The sequence below is a fragment of the Dendrobates tinctorius genome, unplaced genomic scaffold (genome assembly GCF_039654945.1).
Source record: "Dendrobates tinctorius isolate UK_male_01 unplaced genomic scaffold, ASM3965494v1 ptg000049l, whole genome shotgun sequence".
NCBI lineage: Eukaryota > Metazoa > Chordata > Amphibia > Anura > Dendrobatidae > Dendrobates > Dendrobates tinctorius.
This window is the reverse complement of record NW_027361717.1, coordinates 24,247,014-24,260,897: the sequence shown is the minus strand read 5'-3', so window position 1 is coordinate 24,260,897 and position 13,884 is coordinate 24,247,014. Positions and strand designations below refer to the sequence as shown.

Sequence of the window (13,884 nt, the reverse complement as noted above, 5' to 3'; positions counted from 1 at the left end):
GAATGTGGGGGGCAAAGGAAAGCTCGGAATCAAGTATGACCCCAAGACAGCGGGCATGTTGCTGGGGAGTAATAGTGGAACCACACACGGAAATGGCAATGTCGGGTGTAGGTACATTAGTAGCGGGAGGAAACACAAGGAGTTCAGTCTTTGACAGGTTCAGTTTCAGATATAGTGAGGACATGATATTAGACACAGCGTTTAGACAATCGCCAGTGTTTTCTAGAAAGGCTGGCGTGATGTCAGGAGAAGAAGCGTATAATTGGGTGTCATCAGCATAGAGATGGTACTGGAAACCAAATCTACTGATTGTTTGACCAATAGGGGCAGTGTACAAGGAGAAGAGGAGGGGGCCTAGAACCGATCCTTGAGGAACCCCAACAGTAAGGGGAAGGTGAGAGGAGGAGGAACCGGCAAAAGAAACAGTAAAGGAGCGGTCGGAGAGATAGGAGAACCAGGAGAGAACGGTGTCCTTGAGGCCAATGGAATGGAGCATAGTGAGGAGGAGCTGATGATCCACAGTGTCGAATGCTGCAGAGAGATCCAAGAGAATTAGCATGGAGTAATGACCATTTGATTTAGCTGTTAGCAGATCATTAGAGACTTTAGTGAGGGCAGTTTCAGTGGAGTGTAAAGAGCGGAAACCGGATTGGAGAGGGTCGAGAACAGAGTTTTCTGAGAGATAGCAGATAAGACGGGAGTGGACTAGGCGTTCCAGGAGTTTAGAGATGAAGGGAAGATTAGAGACAGGTCTATAGTTAGCGGCACAGTTTTGGTCGAGGGATGGTTTTTTAAGTAGTGGATGTATGATGGCATGCTTAAATGAGGAGGGAAAATTACCAGAAGAGAGAGAGAGGTTAAATATTTTAGTTAGGTGAGGGGTGACAGCAGGGGAAAGGGACTGGAGGAGATGTGACGGAAATGGGTCACTGGTGCAAGTAGTTGGGCGAGAAGATGCAAGGAGCCTGCTTACTCTTCTTCTGTGACTGGTTCAAAATCAGAGAGTGAGTTAGATGCAGTGGGGGAGGGAGGACAGTGCATGGTATGAGGGGATTTGGAGATAATTTCCTGTCGGATCTGGTCAATTTTTTCTTTGAAGTAATTGGCCAGATCGTCAGCTCGGAGCTCCGTGGTTGGGGCCTGTACTCTTGGATTGAGTAGAGAATGAAAAGTGTCAAAGAGACGTTTCGGGTTATTGGACAGTGAGATGATGAGGGTGTTGAAATAGGTTTGTTTGGAGAGGTGAAGGGCAGTGTTGTGTGTTCTAAGCATAAACTTAAAATGGATGAAATCTTCGTGTAGATTGGATTTTCTCCACAGACGTTCGGCGCACCTGGAGCACCGCTGCAGGAAACGTGTTTGCACCGTGTGCCAGGGTTGTCGCCGTCTGCGTTGTGGTGTTCTATTTATAGGGGGTGCAAATTCATCCAGGGCACTTTGAAGTGTTTCATTGTAATGCTTCAATGCAGAATCAGGACATGAGAGGGAGGAGATAGGGGCCAATGAAGACTGCAAGTTCTTCAGAAGTTTCTGGGTGTTAATGGCCTGTATGTTTCTATGTATGTTTGTAGATGGCCGTAAGGTCTTCCTTCAGCCTTCAAGACTATGTTACTATGACTATTTAAGTAGGCAAAGAAGCGGGATCGTTGTGCTGATTATAGCATCATAGAATCGTAGAGTTGGAAGGGACCTCCTGGGCCATCTGGTCCAACCCCCTGCTCAAAGCAGGATTCGCTAAATCATCCCAGTCAGATGTCTGTCCAGCCTGTTTGAAGACTTCCATTGAAGGAGAACTCACCACTTCTCGTGGCAGCTTGTTCCACTCATTGATCACTCTAACTGTCAAAAAGTTTTTTCTAATATCTAATCTGTGTCTCCTCCCATTCAGTTTCATCCCATTGCTTCTAGTCTTTCCTTATGTAAATGAGAATAAAGTTGATCCTTCTACAATGTGACAGCCCTTTAGATATTTGTAGACCGCTATTAAGTCTCCTCTCAGTCTTCTCTTTTGCAAACTAAACAATCCCAAATCCTGCAACCTTTCCTCATAAGACACGGTTTGCAGTCCGGTCACCATTCTGGTTTCTCTTTTCTGAACTTGCTCCAGTTTGTTGATGTCTTTTTTAAAATGTGGTGCCCAAAACTGGACACAATATTCCAGATGAGGTCTGACCAAAGAGGAGTAGAGGGAAATAATGACTTCACGTGATCTAGACTGTATGCTTCTGTTAATACATCCTAGAATTGCATTTGTCTTTTTTGCTGCTGCATCACACTGTTGACTCATATTCAGTCTGTGATCTATTAGTATACCCAAGTCTTTTTCACATGTGCTGTTGCTTAGGCCTATTCCTCCCATTCTGTATATGCTTTTTTCATTTTTATTGCCCAGATGTAGTACTTTGCATTTTTCCCTGTTAAAAACCATTCTTTTAGTTGCTGCCCACTTCTCCAGTTTATTTATATCTTTTTGAATCCTCTCTCTTCTCTAGTATTAGCTATCCCTCCTAGCTTTGTGTCATCAGCAAATTTAATCAGTCTACCCTCAATTCCTTCATCTAAATCGTTGATAAAGATGTTGAACAATACAGGGCCCAGAACAGAGCCCTGTGGTCCCCACTTGAGACATTCTTCCAACTGGATGTGCAGCCATTTACGACTACTCTTTGGGTCCGATCACTAAGCCAGTTATGAATCCACCTAACAGTTGCCTTGTCCATTCAATACTTTGTCATTTTTTCAATAAGGATTGTATGAGATACTTTGTCAAATGCTTTGCTGAAGTCAAGATATATTATATCTACAGCATTTCCTTGATCCACCCAATCAGTGATTCCGTCATAGAAGGAAATTAAGTTAGTCTGACATGACTTATTAGTTACAAACCCATGCTGACTCTGTTTAATCACTTCATTCTTATCCAGGTACTGACATACATGTTGTTTAATAATTTGTTCAAAGATCTTTCCTGGTATAGAAGTCAGACTCACCGGCCTATAGTGTCCTAGTGTGAAGGGTTAATACTAAAATCAGAGCTTAAGTTTCACTTCTCCATTTCAATGTAAGGTTTCGTTTCTTAGTTTTGTTGTTGTAAGATAAATTTTTGTAATTGGCATGGGCTGTCATGAAACCAGACTGTTCCCATCTGTATAAGATAAGGGAGGTGGGAATGTAAAACTCTGAAGAATATGCCATTATACTACTTTCTACGCTATCTAGGTACGGACATATATGTAGTTTCCGGTTTTCTTGCAATATTATTGGCTTATAAAGTGAAATGATGCTATTGGTACTTGAGAACCTTGCATAATTAAGCAAAAGATTATAAAAGATGTGACTAAAATAAAGGGGCTTAGTGATCTGCCTCGATCCTCCCGTACAGAGACCCCAGTCTCCGTGTGGTCATTTGAGTTGCTAGCAACACTGGAATAATTTGGAAATCACTGGATCAACCGTGAAGGGTTAATTAGCCCTCCCTAAATAGCTACCTCGACAGTGGCGCGCAACGTGGGGCCCCGAAACAGGGACGCCTCTGCCCCCGGAGGACAACAAGACAAAGGACCCTCGGAGCGGACACAGGTGCTGGAAAATTGGGACTGATCACCCCCCCCCACAACCACGGTAAGTTGGCAGTTATACTGTTCAGACTGACCGTTGGTGTGGTTTTCCTGTGCTTGTTGCTGCAAAGAGGATCTGAGGTTTGTCCCCTGGTGGGGTGATTCATGGGTGGAATCATATAGAGGTGTAGTCCCGTTGGGGGCCCAGTGCTCGAACCGTACCTCATAAGGGACGGACACCCCGGATTGACCAGTGATTGTGACTCTTTATATTCAAAATATCCTGAATTCCTGGTCATTGTTAGTTATCAGGCGTGGTCATGTGATCGAAGATGGGTAGGATACGTAACTCAGGTATATATATATATAACCAGAGGTGTCCGGAGGGATAGTCTGAGACGCCCTCCTCCTTTCACTGAGTACCGCAAATTTTGGGCTTCCCAGAGGGGGTTGACCCTGTGGAACAAACGGAGACGGCTGCTCCAGTATTGTGCACAACTGAAGTAAGGATATTTAGCTCTAAAGGAGAGAATTATGTTTCTGTGGAAGAAAAAGAAAAGTTTGGAATTGTGTGAAGGATCAGATACTGTTAGTCTTATGATTCAAAGACGAGGAAAGAAATGTGTCAGGAATGCAGGAAAAATATTTTAGATTCTGGGATTTCCTAAGGGCGGGAGGCTACAGCCTACGCTATGGGATGAAGGAGTTAAAAGGTTGACTGATGATGGATTACTTAAAGACGCTGAGGAATTCCGTGGCTTGGCACATGAATTGTATAATGAAGGTTACGTGGAAATTGAACAGCAAGTGAGTTCTGATTGTTTCTGCTATGTGGAAGAAGGAAAAATTGTCTATTATGACAGGGACGGGATGATTTGTGGTTCAAGCAAGTGACTGTGGTTTGACAATGTGATTGATTAAAGAAGGAACTAAGATTGATATTAATGTGTTAGGGAAATAGTTAATAGTGATGATTTGAAACAAGAGGTCTCCCTGCTAGATGACAATTGTACAAGGAGACCGAGAGTTGCAGCCCCCACCTTTGCTGACAGCACCTATTATACGCAGCCAGCCTCAATCCCCGTTCACCCGATCCAGAGGAAAAAAAAAAAAAAAAGTTTTCAGAAGACTTTAACCTGCTGTTCAGAAGAGAAAGAGAGAGAAAAAAAAGCAAGCTAGTAGCTGCAGCTGCTTCAGTACCCCCTCCCATCTTAGCCCACACCATATCCCCTTCGCCCCCACCGCAGCTGCGAGCACACAGTGTGCCCTTCAGCCCACACAGCAAACTCTGCCCCCCCTCAGACTTCAGCTAGTGGGAGCCCTGCTCCTCAGCCCCTCCCTGCTAATTCTCGTTACTGCTCAGTTTGTAATCTCTCCCACATGTCCTGTAAATTTACTAGGGGTAGTTTAATTATCACAGTTCCGCTCCAGAATACAATTCCAAGATGATGGTCAGATGGTTTTTTTTGTTATATAATCCCTATGTAGATGAAGAGAGTGAGGAAATCTGTATTTTGCATGCCCTTCCCACAGTTATGATGGCCCTGATAGGCTCAGATCCACCCCCAATATTGCCTGAGGATCAATGACTCACCCCATACCTCTCAGAGATACTATCTAAAATCTGGTCAAAAGGGCCAAATGATATAGGGAAAATGCCTGTAGAACCAGTAAAAGTGTTTCTCAAACCTGGTGCCTAATCCTCATACTCTTTTGTCCCAAATACCCCAGGATGCTGCTTGGTTTACAGTTATTGATCTTACCGATGCCTTCTTTAGCATTCCGTTACACCCAGACTGCCAGTTTCTATTTGTATTCACTTAGCAGGGCCACAGTTAATATGGACAGTTATGCCACAAGGGGCCCAAAACAGTCCCAACCAGTTTGCAAAAAAATATGAGCAGGTGTCTTTTGCCATTGTTAGCCTCCTCAAGCATCTGGCAGCACCGAACTGTCGGGTTTCGGCCTCGAGACTTCGGTTCTGCCTTGGTCAAGTGATATTCTTGGGTCACTGTCTCCTTCAGGGTGTCAGACACCTCGCAGAAGAAAGAAAAATAGCTGTCAGCTCCCTTCCTTTCCCAAAAGATGAATCTGAACTCCAGCGTTTTCTTGGACTATGCACTTATTTTTGTCAGTGGATACCGGATAAATCCAGCATAATGCAACCCCTTTACAACGCCTTGAAAGACGTATAATGAACTATAAGGAAAGATGGCAGTGATGAGGATTACCTCCAACATGATTGTTCCCAACTTCTGACTGAAGAATCAGCTACTCCACCAAATGTCAGTGAGAATCCACTCCCAAATCCCGATCTGGTGTTATACACGGATGGTTCAAGATATGCTGACGAGTTTGGTAGATTCCACACGGGATACGCTGTTACCACAGAGGACACTGTAGAGCACGCAGCTGCTCTCCCGCCTTCACAGTCAGCAAAAAAGCAGAACTCCAGGCTCTGTCTACTGCATGTACTTTGGCCAAGAACAGACGGGCTAATATATACACGGACTCACGGTATGCATTTGGTATTGCTCACGATTTTGGGGCTCTATGGGCCAAACGAGCGTTTATTACTACTGCCGGAACCCCAGTGAAAAATGCTGAAGCTGTTAAAGCCCTCATGGACTCGATAAAATTACCTACTCAGGTGGCTATTATCAAAGTTAAGGCGCACGGTCCTAGGACCAGTCCACAGACTGTTGGCAACGCATTTGTGGATATGCAAGCAAAAGCTGCCGCTCTTTTACCCGTTGAACCAACCATACCAACTATGGTGACCACACGCTCTCAGCGTAAACAGTTACAAGAAGCACTGACCCTACAAGAACCTGATGATCTACAACAGACTGAAGTTTTCTATCGGACCCCGCGAGACCGCTTAATGACAATGCAGAGAATGTCTCCAAAGGAAGAGGTGAAGCAATGGAAGACTGATGGGGCACATATGGATAATGGTCTCTGGAAAAAGGACCAACTCGTGTGTCTCCCTAAGCGGATGTACCCTGCTATTGCCACATGGGCCTACACATCGAGGAAAGAATCAGGCCCTCGCACTGGTGCAAAAATTCTACTGGGCCCCGGTTCTCCAGTTGGAAGCATTCCCTGTTACCAACATGACTGCAAAGATCACAGCGAAGAAACTGGTGATGGAAGTCATATGCAGATATGGGGTTCCAGAAGTTGTTGAAAGTGATCAAGGCCCGGCCTTTTCTTCTCATGTGTACCAAGAATCTCTGACAATGCTTGGATCCACTGTAGCCCTCCATACTCCTTACCACCCACAAACCAGTGGGGAAGTTGAGAGGCTGAACGGCACACTGAAGGGACAATTGACCAAAATGATGCAGGAGACTATGGCTCCATGGCCAGAGCTCCTACCCATTGTACTATACCATATTCGTACTACCCCTATTGCAAAATATGGCCTGTCCCCATATGAGATATTGTTTGGTACTAGGCCCCCAGTTGCAAATTTCCAGCCTTAGCAGTTATCAGAAGAAACCGACCATGTTGTTCAATATGTTATTCTGCTTAGTAAAAATCTTGCTAACACCTATGTTCTAGTTTTCTTTTCTTTTCCAGATTCAGCAGAAACTGACACCTGTCATAACCTGAAGCCTGGTGATTTGGTAGTCGTGAAGAGGCATGTCAGGAAGCACGGACTAGAACCCTTGTATGACGGTCCCTATCAAGTTCTCCTCATCACCCAACAAGCCAATAGCAAATGAAGGGACATAATGTTTTGGTTTTTTGCATTTTCCATATTATTATTGGTAAAAGTTAAAGTTAGAAGACGATCAATGACTCAGAGATCAATACAATAAAGACAATGATCGTAATAAGGACAGTTGGTGGTCAGACACCTTCTCCTTTCTCAATCCAGCCAATTGATTTAAGGGAATTGGGGGCTGGATAGCTGGGATCTTACAAAGCTTGTTACACATTGCTGCCTGTATCTTTGTTGTATATGTGATACTAAAACTTGTTCTTTGGTGTATTTCTGTATGTATTAGGAAATTCTGCACTAAGACAGCTAATGATGATACCAAAGGTGTCGTTGCCCCTGCTCTTCTCTGCACCAATCTCAAAAGGCTACTTGATGAAGATGTTGAAGCCAAGCACATGGCTACCTACAAAAGTTCCCCATCACCGTCATCAAAAATTGTTATTCGTGAACTGCAGTATACAGGGGGGACGGGTGCGCTGCGACAGCCATGACTGGTAACACGGCATCAGTCATGTGAAGACCAGTACCCCTCAAGCTGTTAGCTTGGGATAGCACCTCTGGTGCTGCATATGTGTTAAATAATTTATCTAGGGGGGAATGTGAAGGGTTAATACTAAAATCAGAGCTTAAGTTTCACTTCTCCATTTCAATGTAAGGTTTCGTTTCTTAGTTTTGTTGTAAGATAAATTTTTGTAATTGGCATGGGCTGTCATGAAACCAGACTGTTCCCATCTGTATAAGATAAGGGAGGTGGGAATGTAAAACTCTGAAGAATATGCCATTATACTACTTTCTACGCTATCTAGGTACGGACATATATGTAGTTTCCGGTTTTCTTGCAATATTATTGGCTTATAAAGTGAAATGATACTATTGGTACTTGAGAACCTTGCATAATTAAGCAAAAGATTATAAAAGATGTGACTAAAATAAAGGGGCTTAGTGATCTGCCTCGATCCTCCCGTACAGAGACCCCAGTCTCCGTGTGGTCATTTGAGTTGCTAGCAACACTGGAATAATTTGAAAATCACTGGATCAACCGTGAAGGGTTAATTAGCCCTCCCTAAATAGCTACCTCGACACTGGGTCCACCTTCTTCCCCTTTTTGAAGATAGGAATAACATTTGCGCTTCTCCAGTCTTCTGGGACTTCTCCTGTTCTCCAAGAATTTTCAAAGATTATGGAGAGGGATTCAAAAATTTCTTCATCATTGCTTCATCATTTCTTTCTTCATCATTGCCGCTCACCATCTTTGTGGACACCTCAAAGTCTTGGAAAACTGCACAAATGTTAGACATCAATGCCAACTCTTCAGTTGTTATATTCGGAGGCTCACCAGATACCATTGGGCTCGAGCTGGTATTCGACAACTGGCCTCTACTGCTCAAAAGCCTTACCCAGTATGTGCAGTGTGGAGTTCTAGCATGTGGTGACGTCGCACACGAGTAAGGCCAGGTTCACATATTGTTAATGCAGTCCGTTCAACACATAGCGATCGCGATATGCTATACCGCTAGCGCAGATGCATTAGCAATGCGTCCGAGGGTCCTTCACAGAATGACGTCACATCGCTAACACAAACGCTAACACAAGCCATGTCAAACTGTATGGATGACAAAAGTTATTTTTTGAAACAAAAAAATTTGGTCACCTAGAGCAGGCAAAACCTTTTTTAAAAATTTCAAACCACCATAATTTCACACATAGCACGTTAGACTGTATGGATGCCAATACAGGCAATGTTTTCACAAAAAAAAAGTGGACTGCAGCAGCTATATATTTAGCAGTGGACTGCTAAGCCCTGCCCTGTATTCAGCCACTTTCTTTCCTCCAGCAGTTGTGCCTAGGCTAAATGGAGAATGTATCACATAAGAACATAAAAAGAGCAAGTCTAACCCTTAGGGCTCATACTCACATGCGAGAAACTCGGACGAGTCTCACACGTCACTGCCGCTGGCACTCGTATCGGAACATTCAGCTGCATGTATTTCTGTGCAGCTGAACGCTCCGATCCGAGTGCCGGTGGCAGTGCCGTGTATTGACGTGCGAGACTCGTCCGAGTTTCTCGCATGTGAGTATGAGCCCATAGAAGGACTGTTAGTAGGATGGTTCAGCGTCAGCACCAGAGGACTCTGATTAATGAAACTGTGCATACACAAGCCTGGACAACTACTCTCTCCCTCCAATCACAATTGCCCTGAGCTGTGCAATGGCGTTTTTTGATAACCTATGATGAGGTAATGTGGCCAGCCTATCACAGTAATGCTACTACCAAGATGCCTACTCCATTACAGTGACTGGCATGCAATCTCTGCATGTTTATCTGCTATGTAACAGTTGCCAAATATGCGAGGTAGGAATAAACTAGGAGAAATCAGCGCAATTGGGTCTTATCCGATGGACACAAATTTCATTCAATTCAGATTGCACTAGCCTGATAGATCTGTTGGTAAGGCATATACAGTAGATCTCAATGGGGATTCCAGCTGCAGTAGATCCACGGGTCCGCAAGTGACAGTATCAGATATGACAAGATAGAGGATTTTGTGGATATAGTCCGCGCTGCCGATAATGATATAAAGTCAAGGTGTGTAAATAAACGAAAGTGGTTTAATTCAATGCGTTTCAAGGTTCAAATGACCCCTTCCTCAGGACATAACCACAAGTGTACACAGACAAAAGAAATTGGCTGTGCAAATGGATCAAATTTTCAAATGTGGTGCCAAGACAACATCACATGACAAACAATGTCAGGGTTCTCAACGTTAACACATGGCGTTACACATGACATGCAAACAATTCAATTGTATATTGCAATATATCCAAATGGTAATCAACTGATCCACCCTGCATGTATTCACTCCATTCACTGTTAGCAGGCAGCCTGAATGGTACAACTCCATACTTCTGCTTGCTGTCTGTCTTCTGCTGCTTTATCATATTGCAACATATTTTAATCTGCCTGCTAAAACTTTGGTATAATTCATTTGTTGCACTGTATTTAATACTTACTGCTTTATATCCGTGACTGGGGCCTCTCTAGATCTTATCAGGTGGAAGGTGCTATAGCATATAGATGGAGCCTGGTCTAGTGCCTTTGATCATCTAACCACCCCCTGGTGTGCTGGCCCCAGCTGCCAAATTATCCCAAACCAGCTCCCACAATCCCTATCTCCTGACCCTGTAGTGTGGCCTATATATTTAGTAGTTCCTAAGGGGAAGAATGCAGTGTGAGGTGCAGCACGCAAGCATCACAGAAGCTAAGCATCAATTAAACTGCAGTTATCCATGGCAGTTAATCCGGGCAGGAGTCAGGTAGCCCACACTTTGCTCTCCCCTTTAACCCTGTGCTTTATTTCTATCCTCCTGTGCTCCCTTGCCATCCACATTCACCACCCAATCCTCCCTCCATCACGAGTCATACACATCAACCACTCTATACTTCCCTCTCCCATGTACAGCTCCCATGCACTCGTCACCTTCCTGAGAAACCTCAGCCCATCTTGCCGAAACACATTGCAGAAAAAAACTACTTACAATTCCAACAACTATTTGCTCTTTATCTTCCTACTCCTACAGATTTCAGGGGACATCTCCCCCAACCCTGGTCCACCATCCCCCAACCTCAACCCCTACCCTACCTCATATTGAAACCATACTAATCTTATTAATATTACTTGCACTCCCTCATCTCCATCATTTCATTGTGCCCTCTGTAATCCACGGTCTGTTTGTAACAAGCTTCCTTTCCTGCACAACTATTTTCTGAACAACTCTCTTAGGCTGGTTTCACATTAGCGCTTTTTAAACGCACGCACGGCCGGGGGTAGCTCCGCCCCTGAGCCGGCTCTCTGCCCGGCGTGCCCGCCCCTTGCTTGTAGCGCCGCCTCCTAGCGGACAGCGGCGCCTGCGATCGGCGCACCCTATCTTTATCATAGGGTGCGCAGATCGTGCGCAGGCCGTGCGCTAGTTGCGCTTTGACCTGCGCTGCGCACTTTTGACGGTGCGCCGTGCGCGCCAAAATCCGAAAAGTTCGATTTTGGCGCGCACGGCGCACCGTCAAAAGTGCGCAGCGCAGGTCAAAGCGCAACTAGCGCACGGCCTGCGCACGATCTGCGCACCCTATGCTAAAGATAGGGTGCGCCGATCGCAGGCGCCGCTGTCCGCTAGGAGGCGGCGCTACAAGCAAGGGGCGGGCACGCCAGGCAGAGAGCCGGCTCGGGGGCGGAGCTACCCCCGGCCGTGCGTGCGCTTAAAAAGCGCTAATGTGAAACCAGCCTTAATCTGTTGGCCCTCACTGAAACCTGGATTCAGGATTCTGACACTGTTCTCTCCTGCTGCTATTTCCTATGGTGGCTTACAATTCTCTCATTCCCCGAGACCCACAAACAGACATGTGTTGTGAGTTCATTTTCCCCTTCACCATTGATGTCTGATGAACTCCCTCTGCTGGTGAAGAGAGGTAGTGAAATTGATTGGGTTGAGAGGAACCTGTCATCTGAACAGGTGGAGCCTGATTGGACACCCGGAATCACTGAGTGGATATAAGGCAGCCGACGCCCTACAGGGGTGCTGGTGATCCTTTCTGCTCTGAGCTCTTGCAACCAGTTAGTCCTGTCTACTGAAAGCTAAGTTTTTGCTCTCTTATTTTTCCATGAGATTTTGTCTGTTTGCTTCGTGTTTTGTTTTCAGCCTGCCTTTGTTGGGACGGGCTGAGCTCCATTTTTGTCTCTGATCAGTTTATCTCTTTGCTCTGTTTTCAGAATATACCTGAGTGCTGATATAGTGTTTTTGAAGTCTAGCGACTTCAGGGCCTTTTTCCCTATCAGACGGTTGGGACATTTTTGGTAGGGTTTTTTGCGGATTGCAGCCAGCATCTTTTCTGTCCTTTCCTATTTAGTTAGTTGGGCCCCATCGTTTGCTCAACCTGTCTTTCTGTCTGTGTTTGTGTTTTCATCTGCTTTTCACCGACAATACATGTTGGGGGCTGTCTATTGCTTTGGGGTCTGCTCTGGGGCAGTTTAGATATCCCCTTTCTTTCTTTAGGCTTATTTAGTTCTCCGGCTGTGAACGAGGGGTCTAGGGCACCGTAGGAACCCCCCACGGCTACTGTTAGTTGTGGTGAATAGGATCAGGGGTCTGCAATCCGATTGCTACCAACCTCTCCGGTTTTCTGGACTTAGCTTGTATTTTTGTTTTTTCCTCCTTCGGTGACTCATTCATAACAGAATCGCCAGCCATACCGCAGATTCTAGGGTACTCAATAGCAGGAAAGAATTGTAAAAAAAAGGGAAAGAAAAAAAAAGTGTCAGAATTTTTTTTTGTGTGTATATTTTTTCCTCTATGTCTTTGAGGCCGTAGGGGGAATTTTTTCTTCTCAATGGAGATGAAGCAATTGTCTGATCGTGTGGAGCAGCTCACTGCTGAAGTGCGGGGAATTTCCGCCTATCTTGCTCATTCACATGTTGCTGAGCCAAAGATCCCTACTCCTGATGTGTTTTTTGGGGATCGGTCTAAATTTTTGAACTTTAAGAATAATTGTAAATTATTTTTTACCTTAAAGCCTAACTCATCAGGGAGCTCCGCACAGCAGGTTAAAATTGTCATCTCCTTGCTGCGCGGCGATCCTCAAGATTGGGCGTTTTTCTTGAAACCTGATGATCCTAATCTAACAAATGTGAACGCATTTTTTCAAGCCTTGGGGCTGTTGTACGATGAACCTAATGCTATTGATCGGGCTGAAAAGGCCCTGTTGGCATTGAGCCAGAGTCAGGATTCTGCAGAGTTGTACGGTCAAAAATTCCGAAAGTGGGCGGTCCTTACTACCTGGAATGATGGTGCCTTGGCAGCTCTCTTTCGGAAGGGTTTGTCAGAAACCGTAAAAGATACTATGGTGGGATTTCCTGTTCCCTCTGGTCTTGACGACTCTATGTCATTAGCCATTCAGGTTGATCGGCGTTTGCGTGAACGCAAAACTGCACGAGAGGTGCTGCCACCTGTTGAACAAATGTCTGAACCTATGCAATGTGATAGTTTTGTCTAGGGCGCAACGTCAGGAGTTCAGAAGGCGTAATAAGCTGTGTTTTTTCTGTGGAGATGCCTCGCATATTATTTCTGTCTGCCCTAAATGAGAGAAACGTTTTGCACACACATTTGCTGTGGGTGGTGTTCAACCTAAGTTTCTCCTGGCAATTACTCTGATCTGCTCCCTGTCCACATTTTCCGCTAAGGCTTTTGTGGATTCGGGAGCAGCTCTGAACCTGATGGACTTGGATTTTGCTAAACGTTGTGGATTTCCTATGACACCTCTGCGGACGCCTATCCCTTTGAGGGGTATTGATGCTACTCCTTTGGTGAAGAATAAACCTCAGTTTTGGACCCAGGTGGTAATGCGGGTCGCCCCAGACCATCAAGAAAATTGCAGATTTTTGGTGTTATAACAAGAGAAAATGGAGTACACGATGGACAGCGAGAAAGATACTTTTTTGTATAAAAATATAAATGTTTATTTATGCATACAAAATATATAAGTAATTATACATAATAAGATAGTGCACCAAGGAGCATACAAGCAAAACACAAGGGCCACCCCTCTGG

General features: G+C 44.9%; 1 protein-coding gene across 2 annotated transcripts in view; it reads left to right on the top strand.

Moving 5' to 3' along the window:
- LOC141091148 (uncharacterized) overlaps positions 1-8,259 on the top strand; it is a 207,259-nt gene extending 199,000 nt beyond the window's left edge. The window contains exons 5-6 of one of the 2 annotated variants that reach the window (XR_012232432.1): positions 7,143-7,233; positions 7,574-8,259. The gene's annotated coding sequence lies outside the window, so the exon portion shown is untranslated. Of the gene's footprint in view, positions 1-7,142 lie in introns of both variants that reach the window. The other variant, XR_012232431.1, reaches the window with a different exon arrangement.
- Positions 8,260-13,884: the final 5,625 nt, after the last annotated feature.